At 47.1% G+C, this 18,739-nt stretch overlaps 1 protein-coding gene across 4 annotated transcripts in view; it reads right to left on the bottom strand.

The window, feature by feature from the left end:
- Positions 1 to 18,739, bottom strand: part of CHD9 (chromodomain helicase DNA binding protein 9) — a 229,718-nt gene that overhangs the window by 184,730 nt on the left and 26,249 nt on the right. For 2 of the 4 annotated variants that reach the window (XM_086350651.1, XM_086350631.1), the window contains exon 1: positions 5,638 to 5,796. The exons of the other annotated variants lie outside the window; for them this stretch is intronic. The gene's annotated coding sequence lies outside the window, so the exon portion shown is untranslated. Of the gene's footprint in view, positions 1 to 5,637; positions 5,797 to 18,739 lie in introns of those variants that run through there. 4 annotated transcript variants of the gene reach the window in all.

The following is an 18,739-nucleotide window of genomic DNA, read 5'->3' as shown; positions in this document are numbered from 1 at the left end:
CGCTCCCCACAACTAGAGAAAAACCCAGGTACAGCAACGAAGACCCAGCACAGCCTTACAGTTAAAGGAAAAAATGAGGTGAATGTCACCATATATAATGCTGCTCTCTTTCATTGATTAAGGACTAAACTTTTGGGTGTCCTGACTCGTTTATTTTTCTGAGAGCTGTTAAAATACCCACAGACTAACACTCAGACTTGCTTCCCTGTGTGTCCCCTTCCATATGACTTCTGTAGCACGACTCCAAATACTCTGAGCCCCTCGGGAGACGCGTTATTAAACCACACATCAGGCCACATCCTGCGTCCCAGGGCGCCTCTCTCAGCAGTATAGTTAGGAGGAATCATGCCCAGGACTGGGCAACGTGGGCTGGGGGACAGCAGGCAAAAATGAGACAATTCTTAAGGAGCATTCGGTCCTTGGCTCCCAGCTGCAGCAACCCGGGCCCTTGTGTCACACTCTTGCTCCCTGCACATCCCCACATCTGTGATTGCCTCACACACCTCTACCAGTTCAATCACCTTACTCTACGCCCTCGATAAAATTTACAAAAGTAGCAGATAAACAAATTCACCCTAAGGTTTTAATAGTTCAGAACTGTGTATTTTTAAATTATTTTTTTTATTGGAGTATAGTTGCTTTACAATGTTATGTTTGCAAAACTGGATACTTTTTATTTTAGCTTTTTAACCTAACTGTGTATCACTAATAACAGAATTTTAGGGATCATGATTAGTTGATGAAAAGAACAGCTGGAAACAAAAAAAGGCTTACCTTCAAATTATACCACAAAGGAGGAAGTTTATTTACTTTGTGCCTGAAGGGTTACCAATTATACCACCTCCCCTCTTCAAGGATGTTATTCAAATGCTACTCTCTCAGTGAGGCCTTCCCTAAACACATAAATTAAAATTATGACCATTCCCCCAACACACTCCCTACTGTATCCCTTGTATCTCCATATCACTTAGCACCATATGATACACTGTATCTTGTTGTTATTGTTGTTTACTGTCTCCCTGCCTCCAATAGAACATAAGCCCCATGGGACCAGGATCTCTGTCTGTCCACCACATCCTCTGTGCTGTGGCAGTGCCTGGCCCACAGAAGATGCTCAACCAAGGTTTATTAAACAAATGAACTTGTCATGTATCATGCCCAGGCCTCAGGTGACAATTATTTCCATAGTTAACAGTTGGATACATAGAACTTCTTGATGATGAGAGTGGCTACATATTTTAAAGCTGGAAGGGTTCTCAGAAGCTGTGATGTCTTTCCTTTGACAAACTGAAGTTAGTCACACAGTCGTGTCCAACTCTTTGCGATTCCATGGACTGCAGCCTGGTCCTGCTTCTCTGTGCATGGAATTCTCCAGGCAAGAGTACTGAAGTGGGTTGCCATTCCTTTCTCCAGGATCTTTCCTTTACATATGCTGCTGCTGCTGCTAAGTCGCATCAGTCATGTCCAACTCTGTGCGACCCCATAGACGGCACCCACAAGGCTCCGCCATCCCTGGGATTCTCCAGGCAAGAACACTGGAGTGGGTTGCCATTTCCTTCTCCAATGCATGAAAGTGAAAAGTGAAAGTGAAGTCGCTGTCATGTTTGACTCAGCGACCTCATGGACTGCAGCCCACCAGGCTCCTCCGTCCATGGGACTTTCCAGGCAAGAGTACTGGAGTGGGGTGCCATTGCCTTCTCCGTCCTTTACATATATGTATACATTTATATATTGGGCTTCCCTGGTGGCTCAGACAGTAAAGAATCTGCCTGCAATGCAGAAGACCCAGGTTCGATGCTGGGTGGGGAAGATCCCCTGAAGATGGGAATGGCAACCCACTCCAGTATTCTTGCCTGCAGAATTCCAGGGATAGAGGAACCTGTTGGGCTACTGTCCGTGGGGTTGCAAAGAGTTGGACACAACTGTGTGATTAACACCTCCACTTTCATACATATATATACATATATGTTTGAAATATATATATATATATCAGACGGGTAGCCCATCTGGGAAGGAGGAAACTGAATAAGATGACTTTTTTGTCAAAATGCTACAATGTAACCAAACATGTGTAAGATGTGGGATGTGGGACATGATGTGGTGGCAGTGGTGAGGTGTTTGTGTGCGTGTGTGTGTGTGTGTGTGTTTAGTGTAGCAGCTGCACCTTTAACTAGATTATGAACCTGTCTTCATTTCCTCTGAGCTAACAAAGATGGAGTTTAGTTCTTTATCTGAAATATGTCCTAGTAAATACATATAATAAGACCTAATTTGAAAAAGCCACAGAGGATGTTTCTGGCTATTTAACTTTGCAGCCCTGCCTTCCAGCTGTCCTTTGGGAAATAACTTTATTATTTTTTGTTGTTATTGGTATTTATACCTTTTTACTATGCTTCTTTGAAATCTTCGAACAGCATGCATGGGAAACTTGGATTAATTCCCCAAATACAAACAACATGAAGCCTGAACTTCTGGTTCACGTGTTCTAACCTGGCACCAAGGCACTGGTGGACCCCAGACTAGATTAGATTCGTGGTGCTAAAGTAACATATGCATTATTTGTATGGAACTAACTGGCTAATGTCCTGAGCAGGGGTGAGCACAGGGTATCCGTGAGAAACAGTAGTTTCAGCACAAGAAAGTAACCTCTTCAGAAAAGTTATTTTATCACCATTGTCACCGGAGACATCATCAGTGAAACTTTTAAGACATAGAGCACATAAGATTAGGTTACCAACCCCAGATCAAAGGAGTGTAGAAGAGAGACAAGAAATGACCTGCTTTTTAAGTACCTGAACTTATGAAACCTCCCAGACATAATCTTACAGTAGAACCTCATTTCTGGTCTATATTACAATCCATTCTAAGGAATAACACATGTTCAAGGTTATTCATTACAGTACATCAGTAAAAGTTTGGAAACAAAAGTTTGGAAACAAGTGATCATCTTGGGGGCCTGGTTAACCGAATTATGGAATATCCATACAATGGAATACGATTAAATTTTTTTTTAATGAGAATATTCTTTATGAACGGAATTAGAATGATTTCAAATGACAGAACCAAGATGTGGAATAATAGAGTATGCGATCATGGGGACAAAAGGTAAAACAAGAACGCATACGTCCAAGGACTTCCCTGATGGTCCAGTGGTTAAGACCCATGCTCGTAATCCAGGGGGCCTGGGTTTGAGCCCTGGGCAGCGAACTAGAGCCCACATGCCTCAGCTAAGAGTTCACATGCTGCAACTATGACCCTGCACAGCCAAATAAATAAGTATTAAAAAAAAAAAAAAACTGATCTAGGAACATTTTAAAAACTTGAAAAATAAAAATAGAAAACCCAAGAATACACACATACAGTTATATTTTCTTGTATATATATGAAATATCTCTGGAAGGGTGCATAATAAGCCGAATCACTGGCTTCTTCTAGAAAAAGTATAAACTATTGGGTGTAAGATAGGATGTATTGTACAACATGGGGAATATAGCCAACATTTTGTAACAACTGCAAATGAAGTGTAATCTTTAAAAATTGTATTAAAAATTCAAATATTTTAAAAGTGAATTAAGCCCTTCTTAATCTAGGAGGTACCATTTCTGTAGGTTTGAAATTTTTTCAAGATGAAGATGATGTACCAAAAGCAAACAAACAAGAATATGCTCTGCTCTGGGGTAGTAAGTTGGGTGCCTCCAGCTCGAGGCTGTCAAGAAAGGGGAAGTGCCAAAGATAATTTGCTTGCTTCAGACGTATCCTTATGTTGGCCTGCAAGCTGAGGGCAGAGTGGAAATCTTTTCTTTGCCGCCATCAGAAAATGGGTTTCCAACACTGGCGATGCGGTTTCTGACCTTGCCATCCTAATCAGGCACAACCTTCTTTAACTGAAAATGCCCAACTCCTCACCTTGGGCTGGTTATACACAGGTGAAAAAACAAAATGTCACAGTTAACCTTTTCTCTCCATGCTTTGGCCACCCAGCAGATAAAATGCTAAATATGTAGCACAGGACCTAAATGGAGTCAAAGCTTCAGTTCTGGAAAAGTTTTTCTTGGCAAACCCCTGGCAAAAGGGGCAGCCCCTTGGGGACTCATAGCAAACAAGGGATTTCCTCTTTATGGGCTCAGCAAGAGTCAACGTGCAGTTAGGTAGTTTTGATGGAGGGATGCTTGGATGAAAAAGGGAGGAGAGTTAACAAACTAGTGTTTCAGTCCTGAATCTACCTCAACACTTACCACAGGATCTTAATTTTTAAAGCCCGAGTACTTCCCTGGTAGTTCAGATGGTAAAGAATCTGCCTGCAATGTGGGAGACCTGGGTTTCATCCCTGTGTCGGGAAGATCCCTTGGAGAAGGAAATGGCAACCCACTACAGTATTCTTGCCTGGAGAATTCCAGGGACAGAGGAGCCTGGAGAGCTACAGTCCATGGGGTTGCAAAGAATCGGACACGACTGAGTGACTAACACACACACACACACACACACAGCCTCCTCTGCAAAATGAAATCACAGTCATTGCTTCATCCACCTTCCTGGACCAAAAGATAAAAAAGAATACAAAGCTTTTGTTTGCTTGTTTTTGGGTGCACACGAGGCATAGGGGATCTTAGTTCCCTGACCAGGGATCGAACCCACGCCCTCTGCACCGGAAGCCCTGAGTCTCAACCACTGGACCACCAGGGAGGTCCCTACAAAGCAATTTTAGAACTCTATAAGGCACTAGAGGCAAACGATAGGTTACTAAATACAACACGAAATACCTTTTAGTGATAATGGTGAAGTTTATAGAGAGGCAAACATTACCTTTAGAATCGGACATATTGTAGCTTTCTAGTCCTCAACCTTCATCTGCTATGTGACCTAGGACAAGCCCCCTACCCTCTCTGAGCCTTAGTTTCCTCAATGCAAAATGCTGTTAATGCTACTATTTAACAAAGCAGCTAGCTGTGAGAATTAAGTGGAGGAACCTACCCAAGTAGAGAGCTCACCAATTCCTTTTCCTTGTACCTTTGGTAATGAATCATGGTCTCAATCAAAGGATACTTCATTTGCTGATTTGCTACATTCCTCAGACTCTCTGTATTGTGGGCTCAATTTTTCTGTAAATCTAGAAGTTTTCTAAAAAATAAACTCTACTAGTTAAAAAAAAAAAAGATGTTTATTGAAAATGTAGCATATTGAAAAGGGGGACTCTGGAGCCAGACTGCATGGATTTGAATCACAGCCTCACCATTTACTCGATGAATGATCTGGGGAAATTTAGTAACAGCTTCGTACTTCAGTTTGCTCATCTATAAGCACTACGTTAATGTTTGCCATTAATATAAAACAATACTAACAATTACCTTTAATATTATTACATTGTACTCAACAATGGGAATACAGTGATGGACAAGGCGATTTAAGCAAAGCACTTTGAAATCACCCACTGTTATCTTAAATGTAGGCCCAAAGAGGTTAAGTTACTCCACCAAGGCCAGTAGCTAGTTATTAAGACGGGACTCATGGGTTTCTCAGGTGACGCTAGTGCTAAAGAACCCGCCTGCCAGTGCAGGAGACACGAGAGACACAAGTTCAATCCCTGAGTTGGGAAGATTCCCTGGAAGAGGGCATGGCAACCCATTCCAGTATTCTTACCTGGAGAATCCCATGGACAGAGGAGCCTGGTGGGCTACAGGTTGCAAAGAGTTGGACACGACTGAGCGACTGAGCGCATACACACACAGAAGACCAGCCAGGGCCAGTGAGAGAATTCTAGACTGCAAGCCACTGTCTCTCCACTGCTCTGGGCTATGCAACCAGATTTGAACCTGGACACTACCCAGTCCTGGAAGCACCAGAGTGGATTCAGGAAGTCAGTTGGAACTGGCCCAAAAATTCTGCATATTCCTGACCTCCACCCTCTTTCTACATCCCATTCCGTGGGGTGTTGTCCTTGCCTGGCCTACATGTGGACCTTCCTGCAAATTTCAGATTTGGCGTCCACGGTGGGGACTACGTGGAAAGGCCACACCTCCCACACCATGTGGGTTTCTTTCGTGCTTGTGAATCTTTAGCAGAATAATGGTTGGGTCTCTCAGAGACCTCTTGCAAAGGGGCAGATCCAGGTTTGGTGGGGTTCGAAGTGTAAATACTGTGGGCTCTCTTTAAGGAAAGAATACATAATTATGAATTAAAAATTAGGTACCAGGTCTTGGAATGCATGCAAATGAAAGGCCCTAAAATTTAAGCATAATTAGCTTCCTGGGAAATCAGCTCTGCTCTTAAAGTTACTAATTCCCTTCCTTCCTTCTCTCTTCCCTTCGTCTTTGCCTCCAGCCAAGTCACCTGCACCTGCCCCTTCCTCAAGCACCCATGGGCACCAGGCTTCCTAAGTTTACATTCTGATGAAAAAAAATGGACTTTGCTCCAGTCTACAGATTATTGTCCAAATTACGATACAGACACAGCTTTTCTTGGTATGAAAGAAAAAAAACGCTGTACAGTTAACCTGTGGGTACTGTGTAATCAAGCTAGGTGGGCCTGGGCGTTAGACTTGACGGACCACAATGGAGCTAGAAGCTACGGTTTTCTGTTTACATTTGTGAACACACCCAGAGGCAGGCTCTTCTGTGTCTGGGACATTCAATAAATAAAATGATCCTCTTGAAGGGACGGGGGAGTGATATAACAAGTTAGAGAGGAGAGCATATCGTTGTTGTTCAGTCACTCAGTCGTGTCTGACTCTCTGCGACCCCATGGACTGCAGCATGCCAGGCCTCCCTATCCTTCACTACTTCCCAGAGTTTGCTCAAATTCACATCCATTGATTTGGTGATGCCATCCAACCATCTCACTCTCTATCACCCTCTTCTCCTCTTGCCCTCAATCTTTCCCAGCATCAGGGTCTCTTCCAGTGAGTCAGCTCTTTGAATCAGGTGGCCAAAGTATACAGTTATACATAATGATACATGATTGACAGAACATTTTCACACATATCATCTGATCTAATGCTCACGCCATCTGATGGATGTGGTGTGGCTCTATTAAACCCGCACCCTCAGCGACAGACTGGAGAGTGAGGCCCACAGTGACTGAAGTTTGATTCTGAACTCTTCCCTGTTAATCTTTTTCCACAGCGCTGCTTCCTTCCCCCAACCCTTGTGGCCTCCCGACTCCGCCACCCCACGGCCTCCACCAACCCCCCAGTTATCCTCACATCCCGGGGACATAAAGCCTGAACAGACAAAGAACCCATAGACAAAATAAGTCGGGTTCATTCTGTGGGGAATTTGGGGATGGGAACTTGTTCCTGGTGGCTGGGGTGGGGTGGGGGTTGTGTTCTGGGCTGGGATTAACCAGATGAGTCATCTGGGACGAAGTTGATCCCAGGGTTTGCATAGTTCCTCAGCTTTCCCCTCCCCTTGGGGAGCCCTGTCGCCCGACCCTGGAGCCGGGATGGCATGTGTCCTTCCCTGCCCCGCTTGTCCCCGGCAGCCTGCTGCAGTCAGGGCTTGGCACGGAGCCAGGGACTCTGGCTCCGAGCAGGAGGGGAGGAGGCCTGTCTCCTAGTAGCTGTCAGCTTTCCCAGCTGACTCAACTCGACACCTCCCTCCCCAGCCGGGCACACAGCCTCCTAACTTTCCATTTTTCCAGCCCGTCTGGTGGTTCTCCTTCTGGGGCCAGGGGAGGGTGGGGGAGAACCATCCCCTCCCACTGCCCCCAGGGCGCCTGCTCAGCAGCCTGGGGCTGCCAGCAGCGGGCACCCGGGCATCCTGCCCACTGGCCCTGGCGGGCCCTCTCTGGGAACCATTCAGATCCGCTGTCCTGGAGAGTTCGGAATATAGGTCAAGGTGCTCTCGGAAGGGCTCAGGGCAGGATCACCTGACCAGGATAGGGGTGACTCAGCGGGAAGGGATGACAGGGTGGGGGCTGGGGGAAGAGGTCAAGTTGTCTCCGTCGGGCTGCCGGTCAGGAGGAGGGGAAAGAAGCTGCTGGAGGCAGATGGAAGGATAAAATGACCTCCGGTGACCCACGGAGGGCGGCATTCACATCCTCCCCGGAGCTGACTGTCACCCTCTCCCGGAGCTGAAGCCACTCCCAGGTCAAACTGCCACTGTGGCTGCAAAGAACCAATTAGCTGCCTCCCCTTCCCCAAGTGAGAAATCAGGAGAACAGAGCTCTCAGGACTCCAGCCTCCGTCCACCTGGGCTCCTAAAAGAACCCCAAGGCCCCCGGCCTGGCAGGCAAAGGCGGACATCTCTCTAGAGGGGATCTGGTTTTTCCCCCAATTAATCCTGAATATGAAAATTACTAACTCCTTTTACTTTACATCTCCATGCAGCGGGGGGGGGGAAGGGGGGGTGGGCGGGTGGCCTCCCTTCAAGGGTGCTCGGCAGGGGCTGCAGTTGCTGGAACAGCAGCTGCTCTGTCTGAGCCTCACTTCCTCTGGCTCCAGCTGCAGGTTCCTCCAGGCCAAGTGGGGAGTTTCCTCATTCTCGGGGCTTTTGGCTCTGAGAAGGCAGCCACCCTCACCTCCCACCCGCCCCTGGTGGCTCGCCACCCTCCGAGGATAGCGAGTTTGGGACTCCCTGGTTCCATGAGTCAGAGCCGGGCTGGAGACAGACAGCAGGCTTCCTTTATTAAATCAGCCTCCTGCCCTGTACACCACAGAGGGAAGCTATAATTACCCGTTTGGCCCGGCTCTGAGAACTGAGCCACAGATGCTTAACTGGGAGGGGTGGGTGGTTCCTGATGCCTGCCTTTATCCAGTGCACCCTCGTCTGGACTAATAGCCAGGGGGGTCAGGCCTGTTACACACGTCAGGTGTTTTGCACACATAACAGGGTGCATTGGACCTGGACACTGACGGAGACTGCTAGAACAATTCCTATATTGAAGTTGCCAGGAGCTTTTTTATTTATTATTTTTTAAAATGCCTCCTGCTAGTCTCATTTGAGGCAGGCTGCTCACACTGCTGATGTTTTTGGTTTTTAAGAGATAAAGGAAAAGGCAACAGAACATGGTTTTGGATCCTCAGGACTGTTTTAGCCATTAGGCACAGAGACACAAAATCTCTGGCCTCCCAGACCTATAGAAATGCTTGAAATCTGAACCCTGAAAAAAAAAATCCTTGGCTTCAAAAGAAAAAATGAAACCAGCAAATCAAAATAACATAGCCGATTTGCATTAGCTGTTCAATTTAGTCTTCATTGGCTTATTCACTCATTCACCCATTCATTCATTCCTGGAAGCATATGTTTCTGCCATTCATTCACCAAATATCTGTTGAGCTGTTTCTTTGGCCATGTACAGTTTCAGGCGCTATGGCCACATCAGCGCTAAACCAATTAAAGAGGTAGACAGAGCTAAGCAGACAAATATTCCTGTCTTTGTGGGAGAATAACAGATACAACAATAAGTACATTACATGGTAGGTTAGAGATAATAAGCGTGATTGATAAGAGAAAAAAATAGAGCAGGGTTGGGGAATTATTGGTAAAGGAGAAATTCATAAACATCTTATGACATTTAAGAACAATTTGTAGGTTAGAGCTCTCTCACAGTGGGACTTCTCCAGTCTGCATAATGATTTCTGAGAAATTATAACCAATCATAGATTGTGAGTTGCATTTGACTGGAGTAAAATTATAAAAATCCTCTAAGCTTTGTTTATAACCAAAATATAGGTGCATGTTAAATACTCTGATAGGAGATAAAAAGTAAAAGTGACAAGGCATCTGATCCTGCCTCTGGTTACCTGTAAGTAAAGACACGTCATTCAAATATTATTGGACACCTATAATATCATGGTTAAGGGCTTGGATGTCAGATGCCAGGGTTCAGGTACAATAAATGCCTCCATCATTTACTGCTTGTGTGATTCTGGGAAAGACATTTAATGTCAGTTCCCCCTCTTTTATAAATGGGTAATATAGAACCTATTTTATAGAGTTTCTGAAATGATGCAACAAGATAATAAAAGTAAAGGTGTTAGTCAGCATAGCACTTGGCACTTAGTGCTTAATCTATTATATTATTTTTAAATTGTGCTGGGTCTCAGTTGCTGCATGTGGGATCTTTTAGCTATGCCATGTGGGACCTAGTTCCCTGACCAGGAATCAAATCCGGATCACCTCCATTGAGAGCACAGTCTTTGCTACTGGCCCACCAAGGGATGTACATCCTTAGTCGCTCAGTCGTGTTCAACTTTTGGGACCCCCTGGACTCTAGCCCACCATGCTCCTCTGTCCATGGGATTCTCCAGGCAAGAATACTAGAGTGGTTGCAATTCCCTTCTCCAGGGGATCTTCCCAATCCACAGATCAAACTCAGGTCTCCTGCACTGCAAGCAGATTCTTTACTGTCTGAGCCACCAAGGAAGTCCCCTGTAATCTATTATCACCGTTGTTGGTATGATGGAATCCTCCAGGCCAGAATACTGGAGTGGGTAGCCTTTCCCTTCTTCAGGGGATCTTTCCAACCCAGGGATCGAACCCTGGTCTCCCGCATTGCAGGCGGATTCTTTGCCAGCTGAGCCACAACAAGAATGTCTAACTCAGCCATTCACAGTGGAAAGCTGGTAACAACGCAAATGTTGATTGTCAGGAGGATAAATAAATGCTTGTGGGACATAACAGTAAAAGGACTATAATAGTGAAAACAAAGAGACCATAGCTTTATACTACAATGTGGATGAATTTTAGCAATATAACATTTTGAGAAAAAAGTATATTCCAGAAGGCTACACACAGCAGAATATTCTCTTAAGCAATATGAAAACAAGATCTAAAGGATGCAACTTTCAGAAAAATATACTAAAATTAATTTTTAGAAATACAAAGGAATTGGAAAGTCAAGATTCAGGATGGGGGACTTCCCTGGTGGTCCTAAGAATCTGTGTTGCCAGAATTGAAAGAGACATGTGTACCCCAATGTTCATCACAGCACTGTTTACAGTAGCTAGGACATGGAAGCAACCTAGATGTCCATCGGCAGATGAATGGATAAAAAAGCTGTGGTACATAGACACAATGGAATATTACTCAGCCATTAAAAGGAATGCATTTGAACCAGTTCTAATGAGGTGGATGAAACTGGAGCCATATAGAGTGAAGTAAGTTAGAAAGAAAAACACCAATATAGTATATTAACATTTAGAAAGATGGTAACAACGATCCTTTATGTGAGACAGCAAAAGAGACACAGATGTAAAGAATAGACTTTTGGGCTCAGTGGGAGAAGGTGAGGGTGGGATGATTCGAGAGACAGCATTGAAACATGTATATTACCACATGTGAACTAGATCGCCAGTCCAGGTTTGATGCATGAGACAGGGCACTCAGGGCCGGTTCACTGGGATGACCCTGAGGGATGGGCTGGGGAGGGAGGTGGGAGGGGGGTTCAGGATGGGGGACACATGTACACCCGTGGCTGAGTCATGTCAATGTATGGCAAAAACCACTACAATATTGTAAAGTAATTAGCCTCCAATTAAAATAAATTAATTTACAAAAAAAAGAATCTGCTTTGCAAAGCAGAGGACTCGGGTTCAATCCCTGCCTGGGGAACTGGGATTTCATACACCTCGGGGCAACTAAGCCAACATGCTGCAACCACTGAGCTCATGCACTCTAGAGCCTGTGCTCCACAGCCTGAGAAGCCCAAGCGTCACAACTACAGAGAGCCTGTATGCCACAGTGAAGATCCAATCCAGCCAAAAAAAAAAAGGATTCAGGATGGATGAGGGAGGTCAAGTGATGGGAAGGGCAGAAACACATAGCGATACCCTGCAGGGCCCTGTGGGGCTCCTGGGCATAAAGCCTTTCTGTGTCCCCCTTTTCTTTGATTATAGGAAACAGCCTTCACTCAGCCTCCATGACGTTCCCTGAGTTTCAGTGGGCAAGCAGTTGTTAAAGAAGGGAGAAGATGGGAGACCAGGGACAAACAGTCATGAGAAGCCTTGGAGCAAGGTCCTATTTCCCCACCAAGGGATACACACAACAATATCTCTGAGCTAATTCACAGGTACTGAAACCCCCTCCAGGTGGGAGAAGTTAAAGATTAATGATGATATGCTGCCCACAAGCATGTAGACTCCAGACCAGTTGGACCTGAAGGCTGATAGGCCGACTCCTACTTACCTCAACACCAACGCATCAGAGGAATGTCCACGAGCTGACCACACCCGCTTAGAACAATTAATATAAAACTTCTCACTGTCTTCCCCAAGTGAGGATATATGGTTTTGAGGACGTTAGCCCACTGTGTCCCCCTCTGCCTGGCAAACCAATAAAGCTACCCTTTCCTACTTCACCCCAAACCCTGTCTCCAAGATTCGATTTGGTACCAGTGCAGAAATGATGAGCTTTCCGCATCAAAAGGAAGAAGTAGGGGGTGGGGATCACAGGTGTCTGCGTGCATGTGTGCCGTGTCGCTTCAGTTCTGTCCGACTCTTTGCAACCCCACGGACCGTAGCCTGCCAGGCTCCTCTGTCCATGGGATTCTCCAGGCAAGACTACTGGAGTGAGTTGCCATGTCCTCCTCCAGGGGATCTTCCCAACCCAGGGATCGAACTTGCAACTCTTATTTCTGCTGCATTGGCAGGCGAGCCCCCTCATAGATGTTTACCGTATTATAAATAAATAAGTAATCATAGATAAATAATAATTAGATGAATGCTGTGCAAGGTCCAAATGAAGATGAAAGCATATCATGAATCAAAGACTATGAATGATCCTGTATACTTGGAGTCAATAAAAGAAAATGCAACTATACGCTTCGGATGGGTATGAAGCACACCTTGGAAAGGTGTGAGCTTGTCCAGACAGAGTGAATAAAGGACCCTAAAGAAGGACAGGGCTGTGTGAATTTCCATGAGGATTAGGCAGTGCTGACCTTGAGGGTGGGGGACCCTTGACCAGTCATGCTGCTGTGTAGATTCAGATTTTTCACCCATGGTCAGAGGGCCAGGGTGAGTGGTCACTGTGATGGGGTCAGGGAAATGCCATGGGCAGAGCCCTGTTCGGGTCCTGGGCATCTCCAAGAGGTGGTGGGCCTGCAGTGCCCTTTCCATGGGGTTTTTGCCAGGCCTGCCCTGTATAGACTTTCAGTTTCTGTGTGTCTTCTCAGACAGGACCAGTCCTGTGGCCTGGCCTTGACTCGGGGGATGATCCTGGCTGTGTGCGGAGAACCCCGTTCTAGCTGGGGGTTCCGACACCTCCCCAAGGAGATGCAGTTTGGTCACTGGGCCCACAGTCCCAGCCCTTCTCTCTCCTGCGCTGGGGGGAGTCCAGGGGAAGATGCTCTTAGACAGCTGAGCTGCCTGTTGTCATAGCCAGGCCCACGGGCCACAGGCTGGAGCAAGTGCTTTTTCATTAATGAAATCGTCTCAAAGCCCTGGAAACTGGCACCCAGACAGAGAATACGTTTGCATGTTAGGCACAGTTGACTGACTTCATGGACAGAACTAACTGGGACTCTTTGAGAGGCACATGGAAGGCTGTCCTCTCTCTCTCTTTTGTTCTACTGTTGGAGGGGTCAGGGCTTTGAGGCTCTTGTTCAGTTGCTAAGTTGTATCCGACTTGTTGTGACCCCATGAACTGCAGTACACCAGGCTTCCCTGTCCTTCCCCATCTCCTAGAGTTTGCTCAAACTCATCTCCATTGAGTTGATGATGCCATCCAACATCTTATCCTCTGTTGCCCCCTTCTCCTCCTGTCCTCAATCTTTTCCAACATCAGGGTCTTTTCCATGAGTCGGCTCTTCACATCAGGTGGCTGAAGTATTGGAGCTTCAGCTTCAGCATCAGTCCTTCCAATGACTACTCAAGATTGATTTCCTTTAGGATTGACTGGTTTGATCTCCTTTCTGTCCAAGGGACTCTCAAAAGTCTTCTCCAGCACCACAGTTCAAAAGCATCAATTTTTAGGTGCTCAGCCTTCCTTATGGTCCAACTCTCACATCTGTACATGGCTACTGGAAAAAACCACACCTTGGCTCTGGGAGCTGCTTACAAGCCGCTCACCCACCCCCATGCCTGGGAACAATCACTGATATCTCAAGAGACTGGAACCAGAAAGACTCCAGACCATGTTGTAGGGGGTGCAGTTTCTACTTGTCACATTAGCTTAATTCTCTAAACCCAAACAACAGAGATAATCATACAGCCTCTGCTTGACTAAAAGGCATCAGTGAGGACATGACATACCTGAGAACAAAGTACTTAACAAACAGAAAGATCTGATACATTTGTGTCAGAATGTCGAGGGTGGGAACCATATTTGACCCTTTCTTTGCTGGATTCCTAAGATCAAGGACAGTGCCTGGCACATAGTAGGTGCTCAACAAAAATACTTCCGGAATGAATGAACTGGAGTATTATGGATTAGAGCAAAACTAACGATGATGAGGATAATTCTTTACTATGACATGACAATTAATCATGTCTTGACTACGTGCCAGGCAAAATGCCAAAAGCTTTTCCACTTAAGCTTCACAACAACCCATTGAAGGAGGTGCTAGTATTGTTCCCATCTTGCAGGTGAGTTAATGTGACCCAGGGAAGTTAGTGATTTTTCCAAGGCCACTCCCTGGTGGAATAGGTTGTTACCCAAGAAATATAATTTAGGGGGTTTGGAGAGGCTCAAGCCCTGAAAGTGGAACGCAGATGGCCTTGGTATCTGAGAGGTCACCGTGATGATCACTGGATTTCAACACCTTTTTCATGCTTCAAGATTCCAAATAAAAGTGCAGATGCCTCTGGAAAACAGTGCAACATAATGTCTAATCAGGGAGTAATCTGGTTTATCTGTTTGCCTCCTAAGTGTGGATGGTAGAGTTCTCTTGTAGGGATGGGATTCAAGGGAGATGCCTCAGTGAGTGGGGATTACACGTGGCAGAATGGAGGGCTGCTAGGAAGAGGGCTGAGAAAGGGTCCAAGATGCATATTGACTGTTCTGTTGAGAACTGGCCTTGGGACTTCAGGAGGGCAAAAGGGGATTTGGGTCCCTAAATTGCTTTTATGGGGCACCTTTACAGAGCAGCTGAAAGACACTGGAAGAAGGCTGTCTCAGAGAGAAGTAGAACTGTTGGGCAATGGTCATAGGAGCCTCACTTTTCTGCTTAAATTTTTATCAAAAGAATATATTCACATACTACTTGTGTGGTTAAAAATCTATTGAGAGAAATGAAAAATGAAGTGAAGCAGGGGTGGGGGAAGGTTGAGAAAAGGTCGTGGGTTGGATTCTCCAAAGGAACGCAGCTTCCAAGCCTGCACAGCCTGAGCCAGGCTGCAGTTCTCCAGGGCTTGGCTGATTTACTGGAGATGAACGGCAGCCCCCGGCCTTCTCAGGGCACGGCGGCCAATGAGCCTGATCCGCAGCTGGGGGGGAAGTATTTGCCTTTGCAGTTGGCAGCATCTCCGTGCCTCTGAGCCTTCCTCATGAGAGACTCATTATGCAGTTTGGTCACATGCCCTATGCATTTTAATGAATGAGTCAGGGGACAGACTCAATTTGAAAGAGGAATCGCAGCTCTCTCGGCTGGGTGAAGGGCTCTCAAGGGGTGCTCTCACAGCTTTGGAGGACAAGAAAAGGAAAGATGGAAGCTATTTTCATTTAGCAAAACGAAGGTCAGAAGGAAGGAAAGAAGGAAGGAGGGAGGAAAGAAGGAAGGAGGGAGGGTGGGAAGGAGAGAGGAAGGAAGGAAGGGAAGGGGGAAGGGAGCAAGGAAGGAGGGGAGGAAGCGAGGGAGAAGAGAAAAAAGCAGAAAGACTGGGATGGCCCAGAGTTCAGAAAACAGCCCAGGAGCAGAAGCAGCCGCCAGACACTCCCTAGCTCCTTTACCTTCCACTTATTTACTCAGAACACTTAGTGTGCTTTTTAAGTGTCAGCTACCATGTTAGGTGGGGGAGTTACAAGATAAATGAGATAGAGTCCTTGCCCAAAAGGTCTCTGCAATAAAAAAAACAACCCAGTTTAGTCAAGTCAGAGCAACTACCCAGGAGTCTTGGTTGGGCGGTGGGATGGGCCAAATAGGTGATGTTCCCTCCCTTCCTGGGGAGGAAGATCCCCTCCTGATGGTCAAGGGCTACCATCTCTCCAGTACGCCTCACTTGCCAGATGTGGGGTGAGCATTCCCATAGGGAACATCTCGCTGAATCCTGGCAATGAGCCCACGAGGCAGATCCTGTTGCTGTCACAGTTTTTCATGAATAAGAAACCTAAGTGTAGAGACAGCAGCCTGCCCAAGGTCACCCAGGGATTTGAACTCGGGTCTGTCTGACTCTGGAGCCCTTGGCAGCTCGGGTCTCTGCTGTCGGCCAACTGCTGCATGGGGAAGGCTGGGGAAGGCCTTTCCCTTCCCAGGCTTCCTTCCAAGAACACTCTGAACCCCCAGGAGGAAGAGGTTGGGGTGAGTCCAGATGCAGTCCGCGCCAGGCAGCCTGGGAGCGGATCTGAAACCTCCCCGCGCGAGGCTCTGAGACCTGGAGCCCAAGGGCAGCGGGGAGAGGAAGGAAGCACAGCCTCGCGGCGGTCAGTAGGGGCGGCGTGCCCGTTCCCAGCCTCCACACCGCAAAACACAGGGCAGCAGATGCTCGGCAAATGGGTGTGTGGGAGGGAGCCATCCCCTCAGATGGCGGGCGGGCAGGCAGTGTCACCGAATTACTCAACAAAGCCACCTCGGCTTTGAACTTTGAGCCAGGCTCTGCTGGAACAGGGCCTGGGGGTGGTTGTGGGGGGGAGGAGGAGGGCTCCCACCACTGCAGAGAGGATGTCTGCCACCCCACCCCACTCCCCCTACCCCCCAAGTGGGGAGAACACAGCCTGGGAAGAAGCCAAGAACTGAGAAGCCGCTGCACACCCACAGTCTCATGAATTTTTACAGCTGGAGAGAAAGAGCCCGTACACAAACACAGCGGGACTCAGGGGGCCCTGGGCTTCAGTGCTGGAGAGAAAAGCAAGGCCACCTGCCATGAGCCTGGACTCTGCACAGAGACAGGCAGCTTTTATTGAGTGATTACTACATGCCGGGGCTGTCACACACAGTAACCATGCCGGCCAGTCCTTCCCGCCTCCTTCGCGAGGGAGGTACTGTCATCACCCACTGTGCCCAGAAGAGACGGATGCCCAGAGAGATGAATAACTTGCCACGGTCACATGTTTTCTCCACTTCTGGTTTCCTTGAGGAGGGGTTTTCCCTAAATACACTTTGGATCTTGACTCTCACTGCCCTTGCCCATGGAATGACATCTGATTAGAAAGCCCAGGAAGGCCAATCCGCCACGTTCCGCTCCATTCCCTCTGCCTTCCAGGTTGTTAGGAAGCTAGTTTTTGTCCTTCCACTAAGTGACATCGCCCATGCTAGCTTTCGTGATAATTAAGGTGGTACCTTGGCTCTCTGCCATTCCTTTGTCTTTTTATTCAGTGTGTTAAGAACTTGGATGCAGAAGAGGGGTGCTGTGTTTTGGGAGGCTCTTTGGAGAGCCCAGGACTTCCCCTGTGGCTCTGATGATAAAGAATCTGCCTGCAATGCAGGAGACCCAAGTTCAATCCCTGGGTCGGGAAGATCCGCTGGAGAAGGGAATGGCAATCCGCTCTAGTATTCTTGCCTGGAGGATTCCATGGGCAGAGGAGGCTGGCGGGCTACACTCCATGGGGTCACAAAGAGTCGGACACGACTGAGTGACTAACACTTGGAGAGCCCAACGACACTTAAGAGGATCCCGAGGACTTCTGGCCAAACCACCCCCATTTGACCGGGGATTCTTCTCTCTCTCCACTTCTTGGCAAAGGATACTCTTGGCTCTGGGACCAATTTCCCTTGGGAAAAGTCAGCCCAGCAACAAGCACAGCCTTAACCCTCCCCTACCCCTCGTTTTTTTTTTTTTTTTTCCCACTTTTTTTTTTTTCTGAAATGAGGAAAACTAAGTCCTGTACTCAGTTTATTGTGGTAAAGGGAGTGGGTCATGAGAGGGTGTTCCTGGGGTGGCAGAGGCTTGGCCCATGTAGTAGCTTTCTCCACTGCCATCTGCCAGGGCATCAGTGATGGGTACTTGACCCACCCAGACTGCTGCCAGTCTAACACTGCTTACTTTGGAATGAACCTGGGCAGCTGATCCAAACTCCCTGTCAGGTCCTGATTAACCCATACACGGTACATCCCAATTTCCAGTTCCAGCGGGTCTGCCAGGGAATTCAGAGCCAGTTATGGTGGCAAGGTGGTAAAGAATCTGCCTGCAATGCAGGAGACCAGGGTTCAATCCCTGGGTCGGGAAGATCCCCTGGAGGAGGGCATGGCAACCCATTCCAGTATTCTGGCCTGGAAAATTCCATGGGTAGAGGAGTCTGGCAGGCTTCAGTCTATGGGGTCACAAAGAATCAGACAGGACTGAGCACACACTCTCATGTTAAGTGGGACTGACGGCCATCACACCCTTATGATTTTGCTGTGTGACTGCTCTGTGTCCTGATATCCTCATCTGTAAAAGCGGATAGTACCTGTCCTCCTGTCTCCTAGGACTGCGAGAAGATCAAAGATGTAGCACATATTTGAAAAACCCCCACTTCCCTGGTGGCTCAGATATTTGAAAAAGAATAAAAATAATCCATGAGATAGAAGGGAATTTTTAAAAATCATATTCATGAGCTTTGATAATATGCCCAGAGATTTACACAGCATCTAAAGTGAATATCTTCAATACTGTCACCAGTGCTTAGCCACATTCATTCTGGTAACCTTGCCCAACTCCCTCTGCAAT

Source organism: Bos grunniens, chromosome 18, assembly GCF_055505025.1.
Source record: "Bos grunniens cultivar Pamir isolate PY7600 chromosome 18, Bosgru_T2T1.0, whole genome shotgun sequence".
Classification (NCBI taxonomy): Eukaryota; Metazoa; Chordata; class Mammalia; order Artiodactyla; family Bovidae; genus Bos; species Bos grunniens.
Note: the sequence above shows the minus strand (reverse complement) of the source record. Positions and strands in the feature narration are given on the sequence as shown.